This window comes from Hypanus sabinus, chromosome 8 (assembly GCF_030144855.1).
Source record: "Hypanus sabinus isolate sHypSab1 chromosome 8, sHypSab1.hap1, whole genome shotgun sequence".
Lineage (NCBI taxonomy): Eukaryota > Metazoa > Chordata > Chondrichthyes > Myliobatiformes > Dasyatidae > Hypanus > Hypanus sabinus.
This window is the reverse complement of record NC_082713.1, coordinates 86,822,530-86,845,277: the sequence shown is the minus strand read 5'-3', so window position 1 is coordinate 86,845,277 and position 22,748 is coordinate 86,822,530.

The window sequence follows — 22,748 nt, the reverse complement described above, 5'->3', positions numbered from 1 at the left end:
GCATTATCTGAATGTTTGTATTAACCTTACTTTTGTGTCACTTTATAAATAAAAACGTTTGAAAATAGTGACATCAGACTTCAACGGACCTCTCTATCTTTGCTGGTAAGTTATCCAGTTACAGGATACGTAACACAGAGAAACTGCGCTCAACTGTCCTGCATTCTCTAACAACAAGAAACTGTGCTCAACTCTCCTGCATTCTGTAAATACAGAGAAACTTTGTTCAGCTTGCCTGAATTCTCTAACTAGAAAGAAACTCTTCAAAATCCCAGTATTCAGTAATAAAGAGGATCTGAGCTCAAATCCCCTCCATTCTCTAACTAAAAGAGAAACTGTGTTTCAACTCACCTACATTCCGTAACTACACAGAAACTGTACTCAACTCAACCACATTCTCTAACAACAGAGAAATTATGCTCAGGTCCCCTGCTTTTTCTAACAGGAAAACTGTGCTCAGCTCCCCTGCATTCTCTAACAGCGAAACAGTTCTCAACTCAAACGCATTCTATCACTATAGATAATCTGTGCTCAATCCCCTGGATTCTCTAAGTACAGACAAACTGTGCTCAACTCCCCAGCATTCTCTAACCGAGAAACAGCTCTCAACTCAGCCGCATTCTCTCACTATAGATAAACTGTGCTCAATGCCCCGGCATTCTCTAACAGAGAAAATGTGCACAACACCCCTGCATTTTCCATCAGATAAGCTGTGCTCAACTCCCCTGCATTCTCTAACTAACAGAGAAATGGTGCTCAACTCCACTGCAGTCTTACTATATAGAAGTTGTGCTCAACTCCAATGAATACTCTAAATACAGAAAAACTGTACACAACTCCCCTGCATTCTCTAACAGATAAGCTGTGCTCAACTCCCCTGGATTCACTAACAGTGAAACTGTGCTCAACTCAACCGGATTCCCTCACTATAGATTAACTGTGCTCAACACCCCTGCATTCTCTAACAGATCAGCTGTGTTGAACTCCCCTGGATTCTCTAAAAGCGAAACTGTGCTCAACTCCCCTGGATTCTGTAACTAACAGAAAAAACTGTGGTCAACTCCGCTGCATTCCCCAACTGCAGAGAAACAGTCCCCATCTCAACTGCATTCTCTAACGGAGAAACTGTGCTCAACTCCCCAGCATTCTGTAACTACTGAGAAACTTTGTTCAACTACTCTGAATTCTCCAAGTAGAAAGAAACTGTGCTCAACTCCCTTGCATTCTCTAACTTACAGAGGATCTGCACTCAACTCCTCTGCATTCTCTAACTAACAGAGAAACTGTGCTCAAACTTCCACATTCTCTAACTACAGAGGGACTGTGCGCGACTCCCCTGCAGTCTCTGACAGAGAAACTGTGCTCAACTGAACCGGATCCTCTCACTATAAATAAACTGTGCTCAGCTCCCCTGCATTCTCTCACTACAGACAAACTGTGCTCAACTCCCCTGCTTGTTCTAACTACAGAGAAACTATGCTCAACTCCCCGGCATTCTCTCACTACAGACAAACTGTGCTCAACTCCCCTGCATTCTCTCACTACAGACAAACTGTGCTCAACTCCCCTGCATTCTCTCACTACAGACAAACTGTGCTCAAGTCCCCTGCATTCTATCACACAGACAAACTGTACTAAACTCTCTTGCATTCTCAAATTAACAGCGAAACTGTGCTCAGCTCCCCTGCATTCCCTAACTACAAAGAACCTGTGTTCAAATTTCCTGCATTCTGCAACCTCTGGGAAACTTTGTTCAACTCGCCAGAATTCTCTATCTAGAAACAAACTGTGTTCAACTGCCCTGCATTCTCTAACAAGAAACTGTGCACAACTCCCGTGCATTCTCTAACAGAAAAACTGTGCTCGATTCCCCTGAATTCTCTAACTACAGAGAAACTGTGCTCAACTTCACTGCATTCTCTCGCTACAAATAAACTGTGTTTAACTCCCCTGCATTATCAAACTGCATATAAACTGTCCTCAACTCACCTGCATTGCCTAACTAACAGAGAAACTGTGCTCAACTCTCCTGCATTCTCTAACAGTGTAGCTTTGCTCAACTCAACCGCATTCTCTAACTATATATAAATCTGTGCTCAAACTCCTGCATTCTCTAACTACAGAGAATCTCTGCTCAACTCCCCTGCATTGTTTTACTACAGAAAACACTGTATTCAACTCACCTGCATTGTCAAAGAATGGAGAAGCTGTCCTCAGCACTCCGGGATTCTGTAACTAACAGAAAAAGCTGTAGTCAACTCCGCTGCATTCCCCAACTGCAAAGAAACAGTCCCCATCTCAACTGCATTCTCTAACAGAGAAACTGTGCTCAACTCCCCTGCATTCTCTAACTGAGAAACTGTGCTCAACTCCCCTGCATTCTCAAGTTAACAGCGAAATTGTGTTCATCTCCCCTGCATTCCCTAACTACAAAGAAACTGGTCTCAACTCCCCTGCATTCTCGAATTTCAGATAGACTATGCTGAACTCCGCTGCATTCACTAACTGGAAAGAAAATGTGCTCAACTCCCCTGTATTCTTTAACTACAGCGAAACTGTGCTCAACTCAACTTCATTCTCTAACAACAGAGAAACTATGATCAGCTCCCCTGCATTTTCTAACAGGAAAATGGTGCTCAACTCCACTGCATTCTCTAAAAGAGAAGCTGTACTCAACTCAACCGCATTCTCACACCATAGATAAACGGTGTTCAACTCCCCGACATTCCCTAACAGAGAAAATGCGCACAATACCCCTACATTCTCTATCAGATAAGCTGTGCTCAATCGCCTGGATTCTCTATCTGCAGATAATCTGTGCCACAACTCCTCTCCATTCTCTAATGAGGAATCATTGTTGAACTCCCCTGCATTCTCTAACTAATAGAGAAACTGTGCTCAACTCACCTGCATTCTCTAACAAAAAAGAAACTATGGTCAACTCCCCTGCATTCTACCACTACAGACAAACTGTGCTAAACTCTCTTGCATTCTCAATTTAATAGCGAAATTGTGTTCATCTCCCCTGCATTCCCTAACTACAAAGAACCTGTGTTCAAATTTCCTGCATTCTGCAACCTCTGGGAAACTTTGTTCAACTCCCCAGAATTCCCTAACTAGAAAGAAACTGTGTTCAACTGCCCTGCATTCTCTAACAAGAAGAAACTGTGCTCAACTTTCCTGCACTCTCTAACTACAGAGAAACTGTGATGAACTCCCATGCACTCTCTCACTTCCTAGAAACTCTGCTCAGCGCCCCTGCATTCTCCAACTGCGGAGAAACTGTGCTCAATTCACCATCATTCTCAAACTGCAGATAGACTCCCCTGCATTGCCTAACTACAGATAAACTGTCCTCAACTCCCCCGCATTGTCTAACTACAGAGAAGCTGTGCTCAACTCCACTGCATTCTCTAACTGCAGAGAAACTGTCTTCAAATCCCCTGCCTTCTATAACTAACAGAGAAATTGTGCTCAGCTTCCCTGCATTCTCAAACTACCAGCAATCTGAGCTCAACTCTCCTGTATTCTCTTACTACAGAGAAACTGTCCCCATCTCAACTGCATTCTCTAACTGCAGATAAACTGTACCACAACTCCTCTCCATTCTCTAGTGGGGAATCTGTGCTCAGCTCCCCTGCATTCTAAAACTACCAGAAATCTGAGCTCAACTCTCCTGTACTCTCTTACTGCAGAGAAACTGTGCCCAACTCCCCTGCATTCTCTTGATACAGAGAAAATGTGCCCAACTCTTATGCATTCTCTGGCTAACAGAGAAACTGTGTCCAACTCCCCTGCATTCTGTAACTACTGAGAAACTTTGCTCAACTCAACTTCATTCTCTAACAACAGACAAAATATGCTCAGCTCCCCTGCATTTTCTAACAGGAAACCTGTTAAACTCCCATGCATTCTGTAATTTGATCTAACCTTGCATGTCAGAGCTCAGTCTAGTGAATAATTCTCAGTAGTAGCAAACAAGGCACAACCGATAGCAGTATCTTTTAGAGAAACTGAAATTCCCCACTCTAACTTTGACAAGCTTTCTTTTTAACAGTTACCATTGAGCTCCCTTGGAACTGCATTGAATGACTGTCTCTGCCTATATCATTCTTGCATCACTCATTCAGAAAAAAATGATAAAATGTTCCCAATGAGGGTTCAATCTGTATTTGTTATCAAAGTACATATGTTACAAAATACTACCTTGAGATCATTTTCCTGGCAGGCATTAACAGGAAAAATAAAGAATTACAATAGAATCTATGAAAAAACATGAATAAATGAGACTGAAGAACTACTATAGCCCATGCTTTCCAAATTGCTTCCAGAAATTCCCGTCATTGTTGTTCTGTTATCATCCCTGCCAGTGTCCTTTTCCAGTCAATTCTGGCCAACTCCTCTCTCATGCCTCTGTAATTTCTTTTACACAGATAGATAAATAATTTATTGATCCCAAAGGAAATTACAGTGTCACAGTAGCATTTCAAGTGCACAGTTATAAATATTAGTAGAGAAGTAGAAAGGATAAAAAATAAGTTACCACAAAGAATCTTACAAGGGGGGGGGGGGCGGTTGTCACTTCCCCGGCTATAGGTTGACTCATTATAGAGACTACTGGTCGAGGGTAAGAAGTAGCGCTTTTTGGAGTACCGCAGTTTTCTAAGCCTATGACTAAAAGTGCTCCTCTGTTCAGCCAAGGTGGCACACAGAGGGTGAGAAACGTTGTCCAGAATTTCCAGGATTTTCTGTAGAGTCCTTTGTTCTACCCCAGCCTCCAGTGTGTCCAGTTTGATTCCTATAACACAGCCAGCCTTTCTAATCAGTTTATTCAGTCTGTTGACATCACCCATGTTAATGGCATTGCCCCAGCATATCATTGTATAGAAGACTGTACTGATGACAACAGACTGGAGGAATATGTGAAGCATAGGCAACTCTGGCCCTTTTTGTACACAACCTCTGTGTTGGTGCTTCATTTGGGTCTGTCATCCAGGTCCTCACCACATCCACGTTCTCACCTCCCCATCAATCATAGTGGAGCAGTGCAGGCTTAATCTTCCTAAAAACCATCACCATCTCTTTTGTCTTACTGATGTTGAGCTGCAGATGATTCAACTTGCACCATTTGACAAAGTCTTCCACCAGGGCTCTGTATTCATCCTCCCATCCTCCTTTGATACACCCAACTATTGCTGAGTCATCAGAGAATTTCTGCAGACAACGTGACTCAGTGTTGTATCAAAGTCCAAGGTATACAGAGTAAACAGGATGGAAGCCAATACGGTCCCCTGTGGGGCCCCAGTGCTGCTTATAGCCATGTCTGACACACAGCTCTGAAGCTGCACAAACTGTGGTCTGCCAGTCAGGTAGTCCTTTATCCAGGATGCAAAGGAAATGCAAACCTATATCGAACCCCACTGTAATACTGGCATATCTGACTTTAACTTCTCAAATTTCTGGGTGAATTTGATCATATTATCACTGCCCCTAGGGTTTTTTTTTATTTCAAGCTCTCTGATTAGTTCTGGCTTATTGTACATCACCCAGTCTAGAACAGCTGATCCTCTAGTGGGCTCAGCCACCAGCTGCTCTTGAAACCCATCTCATAGGCGTTCTCGAAATCCCCCTCCTGGAATCCAGCACCAAGCTGATTTTCCCAATCTACCTGCATATTGAAATCCCCCATGACTATTGAAACTTTGCCTTTTAAGCATGCATTTTCTAAATCCTGTTGCAATTTGTAGACACATCCTTACTACTGTGTGGGGGGTCTGCATACAATTCCCAATAGGGTCTTTTTACTCTTGCAATTCCTTAGCTCTACCCACAATGACTCAACACCTTCTGTGACCCTCTGCCAGCTCTTTCTAATGATTTGATTTCGTTTTTTTTAACCAGCAGAGCAACACCACCCACTCTGGTTTCCTGCCTCTCCTTTTGATATTATGTGTATACTTGGACATCAAGCTCCCAGGTGTAATCTTCTTTCAGACATGACGCAGTGATGTCTGCAACATCAGTATGTGTGCTACAAGCTCATTGGCCTTATTCCTGTATTCACCCTTTTCGATTTTGTCCACCTTTTATGTGGCATCTTATCCTGTTGACTGCAATTTTGTCCTATCAACAGCCTCTCCACACGACACATTGCCTCTGTTTGTAAACTAGCTACCTCATCTTCAGCTCTACCATCCGCCTTTCCAATGATACTTCTTGCATTGAAATATACACAGCTCAGGACACTTACTCAACCATTTGTATTTAAAGAGCAAACACGAGGAAACCTGCAGATGCTGGAAATTCAAACAGCAACACACACAAAATGCTGGTGGAACACAGCAGGCCAGGCAGCATCTATAGGGAGAAGCGCTGTCGACATTTCGGGCCGAGACCCTTCATCAGGACTAACTGAAAGGAAAGACAATAAGAGATTTGAAAGTAGTGGGGGGAGGGGGAAAATGAGAAATGTTAGGAGAAGACCGGAGCTGGAAAGGTGATTGGCGAAAGTGATACAGAGCTGGAGAAGGGAAAGGATCATGGGACGGGAGGCCTCGGGAGAAAGAAAGGTGGGGGGGAGAGGGGGAGAACCAGAGGGAGATGGAGAACAGGCAAGCAACTAGATATATCAGGGATGGGGTAAGAAGGGGAGGAGGGGCATTAACGGAAGTTAGAGAAGTCAATGTTCATGCCATCAGGTTGGAGGCTACCCAGCCGGTATATAAGGTGTTGTTCCTCCAACCTGAGTGTGGATTCATTTTGACAATAGAGGAGGCCATGGATAGACATATCAGAATGGGAATAGGACGTGGAATTAAAATGTGTGGCCACTGGGAGACCCTGCTTTTTCTGGCGGACCAAGCATAGGTGTTCAGCGAAACGGTCTCCCAGTCTGCATCGGGTCTCACCAATATATAAAAGGCCACACTGGGAGCACTGGATGCAGTATACCACACCAGCCGACTCACAGCTGAAGTCTTGCCTCACCTGGAAGGACTGTCTGGGGCCCTGAATGGCGGTGAGACCATTTGTATCCTGTCTTTGTCTGAGGTCTTACCACCGTCTGTCTCCACAACCCCTCCACTAACTGTTCTGGCACACTGGTTCCCATCCCACTGCAACTCTAATATCCCCCAACGTGCTGCATCAACAAACATTCCTGTTAGGATATTAGTCCCCCTCCGGTTCAGGTGCAAACTATCCCTTCTGTACAGGTCCCACCTTCCCTGGAAGAGAGCTCAGTGATCCAAAAACCTTATGCCCTCTCTCCTACACCAACACCTTAGCCACATATTAAACTGCATAATCTTCCTAGTTCTGGCCTCACTAGCACATGGCATGGGTAGCAATCCTGAAATCACAACCCTGGAGGTCCTGGCCTTTAACTTAGCACCTAAATCCCTGAACTCACTATGCAGAACCTCATCACTCATCCTACCCAGGTCATCAAATCTTACATGAACCACGACTTCTGGCTATTACACTCCAACTAAAGAATGTTGAGAACTTGATCCGAGATATCCCCGACCCTGGCACTCAGGAGGCAACATACCATCTGGGAATCTTGTTCTCACCCACAGAACCTCCTGTCCGCTTCCCAAACTAATGAATCTGCTATCACCACAGCGTGCCTTTTCTCCCCCTTCCCTTCTGAGTCACAGAGGCAGACTCAGTCCCAGAGACCCGACCACTGTGACTTTCCTCTGTCAAGTCATCCCCCACTGACAGTATCTAAAGTGATATACCTGTAATTGAGGGGGATGGCCACAGGGGTACTCTGCACTGGCAACTTAACCTTTTTCCCCTTCCTGACTGTCACCCAGTTTCCTGTGCCCTCCACCCTGGGTGTAACTGCCTTTCTTTCTGTCCTATCTGTCACCCATTCAGCCTCCCGAGTGATCTGGAGTTAATCCATTTCCAGCTCCAACTCCAAATCCTTAATGGAGCTTGTTAGAAGCTGCATCTGGATGCACTTCTCGCAGTTGTAGTTGTCAGGGGCACTGGGGATCTTCCGACCTTCCCACATCCCACATGAGAAGCATTGCAATATCCTGTGTGGTATCTCTACTATTCTAACTGAGCAGATATAAAGAAGGGACGGAGAAAAAAAAACTTGACCTTGAGCTCTTCTTTTCTTTTGCTTTTTCTGACTGAGCTCTCTCTTCGCCGAAGCCTTGAAGAGCTAAAGCCTCAAGATCTCCACTCCAACTCTGTCCACTCAGACGATGCCACTGCACTTGCCCCTGCCTTCCTTTAACTTGCTCCTGTTAATCAATCCCAAATGCCGATTGGTTGCTGGTCAAAGCTCTTTATCGCTGTACAGACCTGCTGCTGCCCTTTGGTCAGTGGATGTGATTGACGTTCCCTCCCCTCAAAACTTCCCATGTCCAAATTGGTCACTGGTCAAAGAGTTCACAATTTGCTGAAACTTCTTTGAAACCTGTGCAGTAGGACAACCGGCTCTTCCTTTTAAATCAGTTACCAAACCAATCACAAGCTTGAATCGCTCAGACCCCACTATTCACAAATCTGCATATTATATCATACCAAAGAACACTTCACAAATAACTTCTTGGAAGTAATTTGGATTATCTACTTTAAAACACGGATTCAGCCAAGCAAAACCACTTTACAAAATAAAGGATGCTGAGCTGCCTCACAAAATGGCACTCTCCATTTCTTCGACCTCATGGTAATTGGTCTGTCTGCTCCAACTGTCCTTGATTCGTTCAGATTCAATCATTTGTAGACTAGTTCTTTCTGGCCAACAGTGCATGTGACAATGACTTTGACTTAAATTTTAACCTTAACTTTCACTTCATCCAAATTTTAATGTCTCAAGTAGCCAGCTGGTGGTGTAGTGGCATCCACACCAAACGTCAAATAGAGTAGTTCTGGGTTTGATTCCTGCCAGCTTCTTGCATGTTTTCCATCTGTGCTGGGTTCAGCATCAAGCTAGCAACTCAGCCTCGTAAAAAACACAAGGGCTAATGAAATGGTGAGTTTGTTACCAGATGAGCCACAAGATATGAGAGGAACTGTTACGGTTCTGATCGTTTATTCCCTAGTTTCTTCTAACTTCCTTTGATTGTGCCACAGTTCTAACCATTAATTTCCCAATTGCTTCTAATTCTCTTTGATGACAACACACCTGGTTTCCATCAGGACCTTCAGTATAAGAACTCTGGCATCACAACCACTAGTTGCCACATCATTGGTTTTACCTGTGTAATAATTAACTTTTTCCAGCACTTAGGACCATGTGTTCTAAGTTTTACTCCAGTTTCAAGATTTACCTATGAAACTTCATCTCTCCATGTCAAGGCTCTGTATCAAGGATCAGTGTCAAGGCTTCATGTCAAGGGACCGTGTTGGCTCCGTGTCAAGGTTCCTCCTGTTTTTTGTCCAACATTCACGTCCACATCTGCATTTGAACTAAATCTCTGTGCCTGTGCCCTGAACTTGGGTTCGCTTCATTCGCTCATTGCAACAGAACGATCTGGCCACAATGGACCTAGCAGACAAGCTCTTGCCAGCCAGGGGTCCCTACTGGGTCTGTATGATCAACTTCTCCAGGAAGTCACGGAGGACCACGTATCCACTCATCTTACCCCATCCACTCCTGGAACTCTGTCTAACCAGCCCAGACAGTCTGTAGTGGCAACCTCCTACATGTCAGCAACACCCCCACCAATTCAGCCACACATACCTGAACCAAAACACTACGCTGGGGATTTGGGGAAGTTGGCCTTCCTTCTGCAATGCTCCTTGGTATTCAAACAGCAGTCATCGACGTACTCCACGGATAAATCAAAGATAGCTTATATGATGGGATTGTTGCGGGGAAGTGCCTTAACACGGGCTACAGCTGTTTCGGATAATCAACCAGAGAGCTGTTCTTCTATCCTGCACTTTTATCAGGAAATGAGAAGGATCTTTGACCACTCTGTCTGTGGTAAAGATGCCGCTAAGTGTCCACTCTCTCTCCGTCAGGGCTCACGCAATGTTGCCGAGTATTCTGTCGAGTTCCAGACATTAGCGGTCGACTCAGGGTGGAACGATGAGGCTCTCCAAGGGGTATTTTGGAATGGTCTCAGCGACATGCTGAAAGATGAGTTGGTGGCAAGAGATGATACCAACAGCCTGGATTCCTTGATCTCCCTAGCCACCAGGTTGGACAATTGTCTTCAAGAACGCCATAGGGAAAGAAATGGTCATCCATCAACTTTGGGCACTCCGCAGCACTCATTACCATCTCCCACCAGCACAAGCCTCTCTTCTCCTCCCGCTCCTAGAATAACTCCCAGCCCGGCCGCTTCCACCACCCCGGTAGAGGAACCCATGCAGCTGAGACGGAACTGTCTTTCTCCCACAGAGCGGCTCCGGAGATTCAGAGCGAGGGAGTGTCTCTATTGCAGCCAATCCGGCCACTTCTGTGCTTCCCTTTGGCCAAAACGGAAGGCTCTTTTGGAAAGAAGAAGAAAAAAAAGCTCTTTCTTTTAGAAAGGGGGACCCTGCTAAGCCATACAACATTCCCTTCCATCCCGTGAACAAGGATGTAGAACCCGGATACTTTATGTTACAACCAATGATCCCTGCCTCTGTCAGCTCTAGTGGTCTCCGGTGCTGAGGGAAACCTTCTGGATGAAGACATAGCTTCCCGGGCTGAAATTCCTCAGGAGTCATTGAGTACTCCTCTGGAACCCTGAGCACTAGACAGTAAACTTCTAACACGAACCATACACTGCACACCACCCCTATCCCTTATTCTCTCTGGGAACCATCAGGAACAGGTTTAATTTAATTTAATTTTCTCTCCTCAAGATTCTATAGTCCTTGGGTATCCCTGGTTAAGCCGCCATAATCGTCACATCAACTTGTCCACCGGAAAGATAGCCAGCTGGAGTCCGTTTGTCACTCTATATGTCTACAGTCGGCCCTGTCCCCTGTGAGTCACTACGACCTTGTCTGCCTCTGAAACCCCCGACTTATCCAAGGTTCCAGCAGAGTATCACAACCTGGGACACATGTTTAGTAAACAATGGGCTCTTTCCCTGCAACAACATACACAAAATGCTGGTGGAACACAGCAGGCCAGGCAGCATCTATAGGAAGAAGCGCTGTCGACGTTTTGGGCCGAGACCCTTCGTCAGGACTAACCGAAAGGAAAGATAGTAAGAGATTTGAAAGTAGTGGGGGGAGGGGGAAATGCAAAATGATAGGAGAAGACCGGAGGGGGTGGGGTGAAGCTAAGAGCTGGAAAGGTGATTGGCGAAAGTGATACAGAGCTGGAGAAGGGAAAGGATCATGGGACGGGAGGCCTCAGGAGAAAGAAAGGAGGAGCGGGGAACACCAGAGGCAAACTACTAAATAAGTCAGGGATGGGGTAAGAAGGGGTGGAGGGGCATAAATGGAAGTTAGAGAAGTCAATGTTCATGCCATCAGGTTGGAGGCTACCCAGCCGGTATATAAGGTGTTGTTCCTCCAACCTGGGTTTGGATTCATTTTGACAGTAGGGAAGGCAATGGATAGACATATCAGAATGGGAATGGGACGTGGAATTAAAATGTGTGGCCACTGGGAGATCCTGCTTTTTTCTGGTAGGTGTTCAGCGAAATGGTCTCCCAGTCTGCGTCGGGTCTCACCAATATATAAAAGGCCACACCGGGAGCACCGGATGCAGTATACCACCAGCCGACTCACAGCTGAAGTGTCGCCTCACCTGGAAGGACTGTCTGGGACCCTGAATGGTGGTGAGGGAGGAAGTGTAAGGGCAGGTGTAGCACTTGTTCTGTTTATAAGGATAAGTGCCAAGAGGGAGATCGGTGGGAAGGGATTGGGGGGGACGAGTGGACAAGGGAGTCGCGTAGGCAGAAAGAGGGGGGGAGGGAAAAATGTGCTTGGTAGTGGGATCCAGTTGGAGGTGGCAGAAGTTACGGAGAATTACACGTTGGACCTGGAGGCTGGTGGGGTGGTAGGTAAGGACAAGGGGAACCCTATCCCGAGTGGGGTGGTGGGTGGATGGGGTGAGGGTAGATGTGCGGGAAATGGGAGAGATGCGTTTGAGAGCAGAGTTGATGGTGGACGAAGGGAAGCCCCTTTGTTTAAAAAAGGAAGACATCTCCTTCGTCCTGGAATGAAAAGCCTCATTCTGAGAGCAGATGCGGCGGAGACGGAGGAATTGTGAGAAGGGGATGGCATTTTTGCAAGAGACAGGGTGGGAAGCGGAATAGTCCAGGTAGCTGTGAGAGTCTGTAGGCTTATAGTAGATATCAGTAGATAGGTTGTCTCCAGAGATGGAGACAGAAAGATCAAGAAAAAAAGATCAACTCTGCCCATTCCCATTCTGATATGTCTATCCATAGCCTCCTCTATTGTCAAAATGAATCCAAACTCAGGTTGGAGGAACAACACCTCATAAACTGGCTGGGTAGCCTCCAACCTGATGGCATGAACACTGACTTCTCTAACTTCCATTTATGCCCCTCCTCCCCTTCTTACCCCATCCTTGACATATTTAGTTGTTTGCCTGTACTCCATCTCCCTCTGGTGTTCCCCCCTCCTTTCTTTCTCCCGAGGCCTCCCGTCCCATGATCCTGTCCCTTCTCCTGCTCTGTATCACTTTCGCCAATCACCTTTCCAGCTCTTAACTTCATCCCACCCCCTCCGGCTTCTCCTATCATTTTGCATTTCCCCCTCCCCCCACTACTTTCAAATCTCTTAGTATCTTTCCTTTCGGTTAGTCCTGACGAAGGGTCTCGGCCCGAAACGTCGACAGCGCTTCTCCCTATAGATGCTGCCTGGCCTGCTGTGTTCTACCAGCATTTTGTGTGTGTTGTTCTTTGAATTTCCAGCATCTGCAGATTTCCTCGTGTTGGCTCTTCCCCTGCCTCCACACTGCCCTTACGATTGTGCAATTGACCTTCTCCCTGGAGACCCTCTACCCACCAGACGGCTGTATAACCTGTCCCAGCCTGAAAGGGAAGCAATGGAAGCTCACCTAAATGACTCTCTCGCGATGGGCATTATCCAACCCTCATCCTCCCCTGTTGGCGCAGGTTTCTTCTTTATGGGGAAGAAAGATGGTTCACTGGCACCTGCATTGACGACCGTGGCCTGAATAGTATAACCATAAAGAACAATTATCCATTGCCCCTCATTAACTCTGCTTTCGAACCTCTTCACGGAGCCACCATCTTCTCCAAGTTGGACCCACGAAGTGCCTAACATCTGGTCAGGATAAAGGAGGGAGATTAGTGTAAAACAGCATTTAACACCCCTCTTGGTCACTTTGAATACTTGATTCGGCCTCACCCATTCCCCAGCTGTCTTCCAAGCCCTGATAAACAATGCTCTTAGAGACTTTATTAATCGCTTCGTGTTTGTTTATTTGGATGACATCTTAATCTTCTCCAGTCTTCAGGAACACACCTATCATGTCTGTCAGGTTCAGCAGAAGCTTTGGCAGAACAAGCTATTTATTAAAGCTGAGAAGTGTGAGCTTCACGTCCCCTCAGCCAGCTTCTTAGGATACATCATTGGGAGTGGATGAGTGAGAGCAGATCCTGAAAAGATCCGGCTAGTGGCAGAGTGGCCAAAACCCACGACACTCAAGCAACTCCAGTGATATCTGGTGTTTGCAAACTTCTATTGTTGCTTCATCAGGGATTACAGCTGGATGGCAGTGCCCCTTATTCAACTCACTGCTTCTTCAACCCCTTTTCACTGGGACCCCGATGCAGACTCAGCCTTCTCAGAGCTGAAGATACGTTTCACCTCAGCTCCCATCCTGGTCCAACCAGAATTTTCTGGCCAATTCATTGTGGAAGTCGATGCCTCTGACTCTGGGGTGGGAGCAGTCCTCTCCCAACGTTCCAGCCCTGACCAAAAACTACATCCCTGTGCCTTCTTTTCTCGCCAACTGTCCCCTGCCAAAAAAATTATGATGTAGGGAACCAGGAGTTTCTGGCTGTCAAACTCGCTTTGGAGGAGTGGAGGCACTGGCTGGAGGGAGCAGAACATCCATTTATTGTCTGGACCGGACCACTCACAAGAACCTCACATACATCCAAACCACCAAACGCCTGAATTCCCGCCAAGCCTGTTGAGCATTATTTTTTGGCTGTTTCAGATTCACACTAACCTATCATCCGGGGTCCAAGAACGGGAAGCCCAATGCTCTCTCCCGTCAATACGTTTCCGAGGAGGCCCTTTCCAACCCCGAGACCATCCTTCCACCATCCTGAGTAGTTGCTGCCCTCACCTGGGAGATGGAGTCCGTAGTCAAAGAGGCCCAACAGACTCAACATGACCCAGGCAACGGCCCCTCCAATTGCCTCTTTGTGCTTGATTCTGTTCGGTCACAGGTTCTCCAGTGGGGGCACATGTCTCGTTTCACCAGCCATCCCGGAATCAATTGGATTCTGTCCCTCTTGCTGAGATATTTCCGGTAGCCCTCCATGGATGCTGCCACCCGTTCCTTCATCTCTACTGTTCTGTTTGCGCCCACGGAAAAGCTTCCCACTGACCACCTGCTGGGTTGCTTCATCCCCTACCTGTCTCTAGCCACCCTTGGTCTCACATTTGCTGAATTTCGTTACTGGACGACCCCCTTCACATGGGAACACTGGCGTACTCACCATGGTGGACCGCTTCTCCAAAGCCGTGCACTTCATAGCCCTTCCCAAACTCCCCACAGCCCATGAGACAGCCGATCTTCTCGTTCATCACGTCTTCCACCTTCATGGGATTCCCTCTGACATTATTTCTGACCAGGGTCCTCAACTTGTCTTTCAAATCTAGAGATCTTTTTGTTAAGCCCTTGGAGCCTTAGTTAGTCTGTCATCTGGCTTACTTCTGCAGACGAACGGTCAAACAGAATGAGCAAACCAGGATTTGGAAGCAGCATTGCACTGCATAACCACCAACAACCCATCATCCTGGAGTACCCATCTCGCTTGGGTAGAGTACGCCCACAACTCCCTGGTCAGTACTGCCACCAGAATGTCTCCCTTTGAATGCTCCCTCAGTTACCAACCCCCTCTGTTTCCCACTCGTGACTTCTGTTTAAACCTATCTCCACCAGTGCCGCAAGATCTAGAAAGACACATGTGCGGCCCTGCTCCACTCAGCCGACCGCAACCAGACGATTGCCGATCATCATTGAATTCCTGCACCTGATTATTGACCTGGGAAGAAGTTTTGGCTCTCTTCTAAAGACATTCCCTTCAAGAATGAACACAAGAAACTTGCCCCTCGCTACCTAGAATGATTCAATATAGAGAGTATAATCAACTCTTCGGTGGTCAGACTCAAACTGACAAAATCTATGTACATTCTTCCCACATTTCACGTCTCCCAATTGAAACCTGTGTCTGTCAGCCCTTTGTGCCCTCCTGCCGAACCCCCTCCACCCACCCGGATCATTGACGACCACCCAGTGAACATCGTCTGGCGAATAATGGATGTGTGCCGCTGAGGCAGTGGTCTCCAGTGCCTGGTCGATTGGGAGGGATACGGCCCAGAGCAAACACTCCTGGATTCCCCGCTCCTTCATCCTGGACCCTTCCCTCATTCGTGATTTCCATCGAGACAATCCGGACAAGCTTGGTGGTTCGCCTGGAGGCTCCCGTTGGGTTGGGGGGGGGGGGGGTACTATCACAGTCCTGACCGTTTATTCCCTAGTTTCCTCTAATTTCCTTTGATTGTGCCATGGTTCCAACTGTTAATTTCCCAATTGCTTCTAATTCTCCTTGATGACAACACACCTGGTTTCCATCAGGACCTGCAGTATAAGAACCCCGGCATCACAACCACTAGTTGCCACATCGTTGGTTGTACCTGTGTAGTGATTAAAGTTTCATGGTCGCGTAGAACCGTGCGTTAATAGGACAATAGAAATAGTTGCAGGAGTAGGCCATTCGGCCCTTCGAGGCAGCACCGCCATTCAATGTGATCATGGCTGATCATCCACAATCAGTACCCTGTTCCTGCCTTCTCTCCATATCCCTCGACTCTGCTATCTTTAAGAGCTCTATCTAACTCTTTCTTGAAAGCATCCAGAGAATTGGCCTCCACTGCCTTCTGAGGCAGAGCATCCCATAGATCCACAACTCCCTGGGTGAAAAAGTTTTTCCTGAACTCTGTTCTAAATGGCCTACCCCTTATTCTTAAACTATGGCCTCTGGTTCTGGACTCCCCCAACATTAGGAATATGTTTCCTGCCTCTTGCATGTCCAATCCCTTAATAATCTTATATATTTCAATCAGATCCCCCCTCATCCTTCTAAATTCCAGTGTATACAAGCCCAGTCGCTCCAATCTTTCAACATATGACAGTCCCGCCATCCCAGGAATTAACCTTGTGAACCTACACTGCACTCCCTCAATAGCCAGAATGTCCTTCTTCAAATTTGGAGACCAAAACTGAACACAATACTCTAGGTGTGGTCTCACCAGGGCTCTGTACAACTGCAGAAGGACCTCTTTGCTCCTATACTCAACTCCCCTTGTTATGAAGGTCAACATGCCATTAGTTTTCTTCACTGCCTGCTGTAACTGCACGCTTACTTTCAGTGACTGATGTACAAGAACACCTAGATCTCATTGGACTTCCCCTTTTCCTAACTTGACACCATTCAGATAGTAATCTGCCTTCCTGTTCTCACCACCAAAGTGGATAACCTCACATTTATCCACTTTGAACTGCATCTGCCATACATCTGCCCACTCACCCAAACTGTCCAAGTCACCCTGCATTCTTCTAACATCCTCCTCATATTTCACTCTGCCACCCAGCTTTGTGTCATCTGCAAATTTGTTAATGTTACTTTTAATCCTTTCATCTAAATCATTAATGTATATTGTAAATAGCTGTGGTTCCAGCACCGATCCTTACAGTACCCCACTAGTCACTGCCTGCCATTCTGAAAAGGACCCGTTAATCCCTACTCTTTGTTTCCTGTCTGCCAAGCAACTTTCTGTCCATGTTAGTACCCTACCCCCAATACCATATGCTCTAATTTTGCCCTCTAATCTCCTATTTGGGACCTTATCAAAGGCTTTCTGAAAGTCCAGGTACATTATATTCACTAGCTCTCCCTTGTCCATTTTCATAGTTACATCCTCAAAAACTTCCAGAATATTAGACAAGCATGATTTCCCCTTTGTAAATCTATGCTGACTCAGACTGTTCCTGTTACAGCTATCCAAATGTGCCACTATTTCATCCGTGATCTACGTTTTACTCCAGTTCCAGGGTTTACCTATGAAACCCCGTCTCTCCATGTCTAGGTTCTGTGTCAAGATTCCTCCTGTTTTCTGTCTAACATTCATGTCTGCGTCTGCATCCTAACTAAATCTCCATGCCTGTATCCTGGGTTCACTTCATTCACTCCTTGTAACAGGAGCAACAATGTCTCAAATATTAGGCAAACCAAAAGAAAACTAAGTGATTTAACACCCATATATGTGTTGGCTCCCTTTATCAATGTTCTTCTGGGACAGGGGTCCCAACCTTTTTTAAGCCATTAACTGAGCATCGTAGACCACTGGTTGGTAACCCTGTTCTAGGGTTTACATGTGGATGTAATTGGAATGACAAGGGTTAATTTTGACTGAAATTAAGGGACTCATTCCAGTAGTAAACACTCGTTGTATCACCAGAAGAATATATCCATGTGCTTCTGAAATATTTTCCTACTTCTTGACCCTTAGCATCCCCATTACCATTGTTAATGAAGCACTTAAATTCATCTTGTCTCATCCGTTCTCACCTTTTCCCTCTAAGACAGATCAAAGATCCAGATCATCATCTTTCATCCCATCAGATTTTGCATTCAACAAATCATTCTTGACAATTACTACCACCTACAGGTCCATGTCAAACATATCTTCCCTCCCTTCTCCTTTATAGTCACCTGCGTAGGCTGAGCGAATTGATATTTCTGAGGAACTCAGGGAAGAGGCTGACAAGTGGATATGGTTGGTGGGATGGACCTTATATTGAATGAAGTTCAATCTGATTCCAGCTTTAAATTTGCATATGTGCAGTATTCTGAGAAGGAGCTATTTAACACAAATTCTAGATAATTTCTGTGTTGCCTTCAAGGCATTTGTTTAGTTTATTATATTTTCGCTTTAGTAATTCATTTGTTATCATTTTCTAGTTAAAGTTAAGTTTGTTTAAAGTAAATTCGTTGTCTGTGACATATCGCGGCATGTGATGACGTCACATCCGGTTTCGCCGCGTCTTGTGGGAAAATACTGGTTTGGAGAAACAAGAAGGAGGGGGCTCACATGTGCAGGATCAGCGCAAGAAAAGTTTTCTTTCTACGCACTAGAAACATCAGTGAAGCAACGCCATAAGTTCATGAGACAATCGATATGTTGAATTAAAAATGTTAATGCTGATTCTGTTAAGAGTAATGACTGTTGAAAAGTTTATGTTTTTTGTTATTTAAAGAGTTGTGGATAGTTTGTGTTGAAGTGTATTTAAAGCCAGTCGATGGCGTAGGTAGATTCTGACTGTATGTTGCACTTTAATGTAATATAGTTGTTGTAGTTTTACTTTTGCAAGTATTTATGATGTAAATGTGATGTCAAGAAGGAAACAAATACTGTATATATTTTGTATTGTTTTATCAACAGTTTTCGCCATACGTTAATGTGGAACAGTGAACAGTAAACGGTTAATCTTACTGGGACCACCTCATTGACTGGTTTAAGCTTGGTGTTTAGTTCAGAGTTCTTTTACACCTTTTCACACTACAGTGAAAAGGCGGCATTATCAGGTGTTTCAAGTGCTGCAATGACAACTCGATGCAGCATCAAGTCGTTGCCATCCAGCAACAGGGGCAGTAGGGCATCATCAAGTAAGGCTGCCCATGCAAGAGCTAAGGCAGAAGCCGCCAAGGTGCGAGCGTTGTATGCCGAACAAGAAGCAAAATTGAAAAAGGAAGCGGCTGCCAGAGAAGCCGAAAACCAGTTGGAAAAGGTAAGGATAGAGTCAGAGTTAGAAGTGCTGACGCTACACCAAGAAGCAGAAGCTGCCAGGGTGAAAGCAGAGATAATAGAAAATGCTGAAGAAATGCATGTTCTGGTTGACGTAAAATCTACTTCAGAAAAGACCAGATTGGAATGCACAAGCGACTATGTCCCATCTCAAATGGACTTGAAGATTCGTTCTTCCTCTCCATACTTATATGCTAACATCCCACCTCACGAGGAGTCTCAGAGAGGCCCCATTGCATCACATTCACCTGAGGAAGACAATTTATCCTTGCAACTCCGCGATGAATTCAAGAATGAAAGGGCTGATGACAAATACTTCTCGACACCAAACTTAACAGATTTGGCGAGAGGAGAGGCAAAGGCTGAATTCAGAACAGCAAATTCCATAACAAATGTACACCCTCAGTCATATACCCACCGACATATTCCCCCAGCCAGCATGCCACTAGCAGTTGAACCCATGACACAGTATTTAGCACAACGAGATCTCGTCACTTCAGGACTATATCAGTTTGACGATAAACCTGAAAATTACCGTGCATGGTACTCCACATTCACCAATGCTATCCACGGAGTCTAGCTCAGAGCAACCCAAGAGTTGAATCTTATGACAAAATGGTTGGGAAAAGAATCATGCGAACAGGTGATCCGCATATGTTCAGAGTACATTAACAACCCCAAGCTAGCCTTACGCAAAGCGTGGGAGAGACTTCGGGAGGGCTATGCAGCCCCTGAAATTATTGAAACGGCACTATTCCGATGTCTGAAAAATTTTCCTAAGGTGTCAGCCAAGGACCACACTAAGTTAAGAGAGCTCGGAGATTTACTCATGGAGATTCAAGGCGCCAAAGAAGATGGCTACTCAACTGGTCTAGTATACCTAGATACTCCATCCGGGATTAGACAAATCGTGGACAAACTTCCATTTGGGCTGCAGGAAAGGTGGGTGTCTGTTGGCTCAGAGTACAAGGAAGAGAACGATGGTCGATTTCTTCCCTTTGAGTATTTCACCTAGGTTTGTGTGCAAGGAGGCGAAGAAGTGAGACGACCCTAGCCTCATGGGTCCAAGTAGCAGTACAATTTACACCAAGCCAGTTAAATCCACTGCGAATAATTTCAACATTAATAAACCTGTCTCAGTGCGTAAAACTGAAGTCTTTACAACTAACAATGACCCTAGCAAGAATTGTCCATTGCATAACAAACCCCACCCCCTCAAAAAATGCAGAACGTTTAGGAAAAAATCCCTTGAAGAAAGAATGGCTCTTCTCAAGGAGAAAAAAATATGTTTTAAATGCTGTTCCTCTACCTCTCACCTTGCTAGAGAGTGTACGATCTCCGTGAAGTGCCCGGAATGTAATAGCACTAATCACGATGGGGCCATGCATCCCGGCCTGTTACCACAAACCGACAAAGCCCCTTCACCTTCACAACAGGACGGCGGGGAGGGAGAGGCTCACTCCAGGACAACTGTTGTCAGCTCGAGCTGCACAGAAGTTTGCGGTCAAGCTCAGTCAAGCCGTTCTTGTTCAAAGATCTGCCTCACTAAGGTGTACCTAAGGGAGCCAAAGACAAGGCCATCAAAGCCTATGTAATTCTGGACAATCAGAGCAATCACTCACTAGTCAGACCAGAGTTCTTTGACTTGTTCAACATTGAGAGTAATCAGTTCCCATACTACCTTAGAACTTGCTCAGGCACCGTGGAAACATATGGAAGGAAGGCAGAAGGCTTACAGCTCGAGTCCCTGGATGGTAAAGTTGTTTTCTGTCTCCCTCCACTCTTAGAGTGCAATGAAATTTTGAATAACCGCACTGAGATCCCGAAGTCAAGTGCAGTGCTACACCAGCCACATCTCCGCCACATTGCCAAGCACATCCCAGAACTGGATCCAAAATACTCCTGCTATTAGGAAGAGATGTTCTCCAGGTGCACAAGGTTAGGCAGCAGGTCAATGGACCACACGACACCTCCTTTGCGCAACGCCTGGATCTGGGCTGGGTGGTGATAGGAGAGTTGTGCCTTGGCAATGTACACAAACCAACGGTTAGCACACTCAAGACCAATGTGCTAGAGAGAGGCCGCCATTCCATTTTTCAATCCCGCACAAGTTTCATGTGTATCAAGGAAGCACGACAAGGCTTTAACAAATGTAAAGTAACCGACAAGACGCTGGGTCAGTCAGTCTTCGCTCAAACTGAGCATGATAATAAACTTGCTCCATCAGCTCAAGATGCCATTTTCTTAAAAATAATGGACACCAAGGTCTTCAGAGCTGAAGCAAATAATTGGGTCGCCTCACTACCTTTCAGAGAACCACGCCAGTGCTTGCCAAACAACAAAGAGCAGGCAGTCAAGCGGTTCACGTCCTTACAAAAAACCCTGAAAAGGAAACCTGAGATACAGCAACAATACGTAGCATTTATGGAGAAGATCTTCGCTGATGGACATGCTGAAGTAGCACTGCCACTGAGAGAAGGCGAGGAGTACTGGTATCTCCCAACGTTTGGGGTTTACCACCCACAAAAGCCCAATCAGATCAGGGTGGTCTTTGACTCCAGTGCTCAGTGCGCTGGTATCTCCCTTAATGACTTGCTCCTTACAGGCCCCGACCTCAACAATACCCTACTCGGGGTCCTGCTGCGCTTCCGGAAGGAGACGGTCGCAATCTTAGCGGACATCCAGCAGATGTTCCATTGCTTCTTAGTACAGGAGGACCATCGCAACTTCCCCTGTTTCTTATGGTACAAGGACAATGACATTAACAAGGAAGTCATTGAGAACCGGATGAAAGTCTATGTTTTCGACAATAGTCCATCACCTGCCGTGGCCATCTATGCGCTGCCAAGAGCCATCAGAGAGGGCACACAGGAGCACGGTTATGAATGTGGAGCAACTCTGAGGGGCCGAAGGGTACAAAGTCGCTCCCTCCTTTTTGAGAATCGCAAGATCGCTATTATTTCGGGTCTGAGACCCAGGAAATGAGAGAAATACACATCATACAGGAGAGAGACACAGAATACACAAGGTTTGGAATGTCTCCTGACATAAGCGGAATGGAACCACTAATTACTGCCATTGTCTCTTGGAGACAGAATTGTGTATTGAGTACTGTACTATTCATTGAAACCCCTCGGGGACAACCAGAGTGGTCTGGTTGAGGGATTGCATCATCCCAACCTGATTGACATCTGAGACCCCGAGAGTGAGGATAAAAGACGGGTCTGGGGAACACCTCTTAGATGCACCAGGAGAAACACTAGAAATCCAGTGACAGCGTTTTATAGCGAAAGCCAGTGGGAGCTCATGTGCGTCCTCCCTTGCCTGGGTGGCGGGCTCACCACGGAAGAACGGTTTAGCTAAAGGAGAGGTCACACTTGTACGGCCATGACAACGAGACACTTGACGGATCAAAATCATAAAGGAAGGTTGGCAAAACACTTAGCGGTAACTGTTCCCATTCTCCTCTCTCTCTCTCTCTCTCTCTCTCTTTCTCCAACAATTGCAACACAGCAACAAACAAACAACGGCAGCCTGTATGAACTGAAGCGAACTTTATATTTCCATTGGTACCCACACTTTTAGGTTTAGTATTGACAATGTATATTATCTGTATATTTGCTTTGATATTATTTTTGTGTATTTTTACTAATAAATACTGTTAAAAATAGTATCATCAGACTCCAACGGACGTCTCTATCTTTGCTGGTAAGTAACCCCGTTACGCGGTTCGTAAC